Source organism: Halichoeres trimaculatus, unplaced genomic scaffold, assembly GCF_033239565.1.
Source record: "Halichoeres trimaculatus isolate MK-OKI-2021-1 unplaced genomic scaffold, fHalTri1.1 fHalTri1_scaffold_21, whole genome shotgun sequence".
Lineage (NCBI taxonomy): Eukaryota > Metazoa > Chordata > Actinopteri > Labriformes > Labridae > Halichoeres > Halichoeres trimaculatus.
The window spans coordinates 8732509-8737782 of NW_027437199.1; positions in this window are offsets into that span (position 1 = coordinate 8732509).

The window sequence follows — 5274 nt, forward strand, 5'->3', positions numbered from 1 at the left end:
CAGTCAGTCACCTGGAGGTGATCCCTTTGAGGAGAGTGACCACCCTGCTGTGTGTGTGTGTGTGTGTGAGTGTGTGAGTGAGTGAGTGGAGGGGGAATCCTTTCCACTGCCCGACATGAACAAAAATTTTACTCAAAATCACAAATGTAGGACTTTAGATCCTTGTTGGATCAAAAATGACCAAAGAAAGTTATTTTAAAACCAGATATTATGTGACGCTCAGGCTCTTCCATGCGAGCTTCACTCAACAGCGTCAAAGTACAAGTACATGTTGTTTGATTGTGGGTCTAACCTCAGACTCTGACCCTTTTTTTGGAAGCGGCGTGGTTGCACCAGAGCTTATTTTTGTACAAACTCTTCATGTGTAGCCTCTGTTTTACTCTAATGCACCCATGAGTTAAAAAACAAATTTTACTATGTGGCCTGCATGAAGGACAAACCTGTGATTGAAGCCAACTGATGTTGAGCTGTAAAATATGTTGCTCTCTTTGCACAGCTTGTCTTTGGTCTTCATTCTAATACTGAAATCCTCTTTGTGAAAGGGCCGCTGATAGAAAGCAGGATTAACCCGTGCGTAAAGAGCAGGCAAGACATAAAGAGAGCTCCATGCAGCACCACTCACTGTATTCAACTTGTGGAGAAATGCTCGGGGCGGTGTCTGCTTTCTCCCTCTTATGAGTACAGTTCAGGGCCTCGCTGTGTTAATCTCACCCTTCCATTACCCCCCCTGTGAAAACCTCCTTCAACATATCAAAGACATCAGTGCAACGGCCTCTCCACAACAACAACGCTCCTCTGCTGGCATCATTTCCACGGCGACACCCTCTCTCTGGAAGAATCTCCTAGGTGACGCCCTCCACTGCTGACACGCCTAGAGGTGGCTGGTGCCTTTTTGTAGGCAGGTGCATCCTGTGAGGGGGCAGACGGAGTCGCCTGATGCTGCTCTCTCTTTTATTTCTTCTCTTTGGGAACACCTGTGCAGCAACCGTATCTAATCTGGGAGGCCGACACTGGGACTGGGACTGAGATAAAACTATCTGGGAAACAAGTTTGTTTTGCAATTTGTATCTCTGTAGCTGTCACAGAACTGTGAAGTTCATGAAAATCCAAGAATTCCGTTTGGATGAAAATGTGTGTGGATGATTGCACAGTTTAAGAAGCTGCAAAGCAAAGAAACAGACCCACTGGACTCAGAGACTGACCTTGTACGGACAATGGAGGGGTATGGTTCTGAACACTTCAGTGCTGACTGCAGCCAGCAGGTGGATTATCGCAGAATTGTGGGAGAAACTCAGCCTCCACGTTCCAGTGTGTCATCACGGGAGGGTGAGCTTTACGTCCGACAAACCTCTCACGGTCACGGGCATGAAACTGCAGCCCAGAGGTACAGTGCTACACGCATCCAGGCCGGTCTAGGCCCAGAAAGGTGAGTTCCTTGGGGAGCAAAGAGAACTCTAAGGTACAACTTAAGTTGTATTTGCATGAAAATATGTCAGTTTACTTGAATAGCTTTGCAGACTGTGCAAGATCAAGCAGTCATGACTATTTTCACAACTATCTGCACATGCAACCAGTTTATTTTTTCTTCCTAGGAAGTGTAAGAGCTGTGCAGAAAATATTGCAGATGCTCAAGCTTTTATATAATAATGGCTCTGTCTTTGATTTTAAAAAAAAGCAAGACTAAAAAATAAAGAGTCAAAAAATTTAAACCCTGTGTCAAGTTAAATACTTGTGTTTTCATTAGGCATGCTGTCTGAGGCAGCTCATGTAAATTGGCATCATGCTGTCGGGTCAGCTTACACGTCCACACTCCTGCATTCAGACCTGTTTGCAAATTTCCTTAAAGTTCAATCCCCTGCTTTGGATGACAAACTTCATTTTGTTTGAAGCCTGTCAATGTAATACTAGTAACAGCAGATGCCAAAACAACTACAGAAAAAAAACTTGTCTGAAGTTGTCAGGTGCTATTTTTAACTCAGCCCCCTTGTGCCCATCTCGTGCGCTCCAACAGTTCTGCAACCCTACATGAAGGCAAGGGTGTACAGCAAGCTGCGGGGAGGATAAACAAGGCTGAATCAAACGCTCAGAATAGCTACAGAGCAGAAAGGAACCACTGACCCATATCTGCGGTGACCCACATTTAATTGGACACAAGTTGGAAACAGATCCCTTTGAGTCACCTTTGCAGACATATCTAGAAAGCCAAAATTATTATAGAACAAGTGAGGACTTAAAGGTTACTGGGCTGCGGGGCAGTTTCTCCATTCAGGGTAATATCTGAAATGCTAGGAAGCCTCTCTCAATGACATATGCTGTAATGTGACAGGGAATGTTAACCCAGTGGGCACACAAACTAATTATGTGCATCTGTAAACTGTACTTTGTAAGTTAAACTAAAAAAAAGACTCTTATCTATTCAATGCATGGCTGCAGTGTTACTGGAGTTGAAGGTGGGGGCAGAATAAATAAACTCTATGACCTCAAGTCTGAATCCCAATCCTGAACATCTAATTGATCATATATCTTTAAAAATCCATTGTAAGCCATTTATTTGAATCCATTCGAATTTATTTGAATGATTTAAGTTTTTAAGTTAAAAAATGAAATCTTACTTAACATTGTTTCTGGTTCCGTGATAAGGCTTTCAAAGGCATGATAAAAGACAGACAGTCATATTTTTAGTGTTGAGAAAGCCGCTCTGGTTTGCCAACTTGTACACAGCAGTGCCAACTTTTTGTACCGCCGGCATCTCCTGATGACGCGTGTCATGTTGACGTCGTCATCAAGTAAAGTGAATGTGCATGTGTGCAGCTTACTGGAAAAGACAGCATGCGTCTGTTTGTGGGGTCTGATGTTTCTTATCTGGGGCCTTGGAAAGTAGAGGGACCGTCTAAGACTTATCTCCTGCAAGCACAGGTGGGAGTGCACTGAGAAAATGTAGCTTTTAAACTAAGTTGCAAAAGACTTATGCTGAATGAATACTACTTTAGTCATCTGTTTACTGAAGTAAGTTTGAAAGTAGCACGGTACACCAGAAGCTGTCAATCAGGATGAGTCTGGATTTTTGAACATTTGAATATCTGTTTATCTACAAGGAATCAAACAGCTTGTGTGACTATTTTTATACATGTGACTATATTTTATATGGATAATTTTTTTTCAACATTTTTACTCAGGCCTGGCTGCTCAATTAAAAACATGGACAGTGTAGCCTTTCTCAAAGCTGTTAGTTAAAGACAAACAAAGAAGAAGAAGGCACTATTGCCAGGTACAGACAGGGATGAGTTGTGATTTTTAAATAGTCTGAGGTACCAGTTTTACTTGTTGTCAGAAGTGTCTGTGTTCAACTTCTTTATTATGATAAAAACAAATGCAAGGTCAAGAGCAAACTTTGTTTGTGTCAAACTAGCATAACAAGTTTACAACAGCTATGCACAGCGAGTGACTCTGCATTGACAATTCAATTAATTGTTGAATAATTTCTTTAAATTCTTCTTTAAATTTCTTTAAATTTCTTTTCAAGTTAGTTAGAGATGAAGGGACAGTGGATAAAGCAGAAAATGGGGTGAGAGTGGGAAATGAGAAAGGATCCATAGGTTGAACTCAAACCTGAGCAGATAGCCAGAGGACTAACCAAAGGTATGAGCGACCAAACCACAAGGCCATACCAGCGCCTCCCTAGACTCTCCTGAACTTGGAATGAGGGAAAAACAGTAGAGTAAATTTGAGACCATATAACAAATTATGCCAGATACTTCTCCTATAACCAAGTTTTCATGTTGAATTTGAGTGGTACATCCTCTTTTTCTTTGCCGGTGTTACTCTATATATGAGTAAATTACATTCAGTGATTTCTTTTAACAGTAAAATGCATCACAAATTGAGAATCTGTAGTGGTAACGATAAAAAAAAAGTCTATTTGTGGGTTGATTTTGCCACACACGCACCCTGGTAGCAGTGATTTAAGGCATTAATAATAACAATATAGAAATACTTGCAAAGTCACCGATGTTCTTGTTAGCTTCAAAGGTCATCAAAAAGATGTCTCTATGAGTTTCAGACTGCATCATGACCAGAGAAGACCTCTCAACGTCAGCTTTAATATTCTAAGAGATGCAAGATAAAATGAGTGAAGCAGTTTCTCTGTGGTCTATTACATGCAGCTTCTGCACAGTTCTGTGGACGGATCATGTGAATAAAACGTGGTTGCTCTTTGCTTTTCATTATACTTAATCCAGTTTCACTGATAGGCATGTGACCAAAATTCAGAGAGTGCTGCTTGAATTCAACAGGATGTTTCTCTAAGTGGAGATAAATTCAAGGCATGACAGATGTCATTTTGGAGGGCACTCTGTACCTACTGACCTATACCTAGAGGAGAGTCGCTAACCTACATGCAAACAATAGCTACAAGTATAAAAAACAATACAGGGAGGGAAACGTGATAAAACTACATTTTAGGAGCACTTTCAAACTGTTGTCAAAAGAAGTGTTTTACACCATGGCAGCACAGTTGGTATGCAAGTTCCTAAGTTCCTAATACTTAGCTGCTTAAGTCAGTTTAGTATGTGCTCTGGCATAAACAGTAGTTTATTTCCAAGAAAGAATATAGCAGTGTAGTGCTGAGGCCACCAGCTTTTCAGCCTGAAACCTCCAAAAATAGCAATCCCAGATACACTGCTGCTGTTGGAATACACCAATACGCCATTCAATAAAACATAGACAATAACAAAGGCCTAAGATACTAAATTTAGCTGATTGTTGGAAAATTGGGTTACCTGTCTTCACATACCCTGCTCATATCTTGTCATTAGGCTTTGTCACCTCGGGGGGTCTTAAGCAGCAAAGAAATGTAGCAAATCAATCAAACTTGTTCTATTTGTAAAATTAGGGGAAAAAATTTGCCTACGTTTTAACGACTCTTTATTTGGAAGGCATTTCGTGGGAATCCCTATCCTGACTTTGGGAACCACTAGCTATATCTTTCATATCATACCAGGAAAAAAGGAAAAATAAAAGTTAAAAAGAAAAATTGGTGAGTCATAATAATGGGGTTCATGGTAATAATTATGGCTTAGTGACTTGCATGTGTCTCTGTATTAGGTAATTGTATCTTGCAATTATGATTTGGCCTTTCATTATGACATGCACGTTTATTTCCCAATTTTATTCTTTCTTTTATTCAACTGGCGGGAATGGGCTTCCATACACTCATACCAGCAAGTAACAGAGGCTTAAACCCGCCCCTATGAGGCGAAGGGATGTGACGCTGCT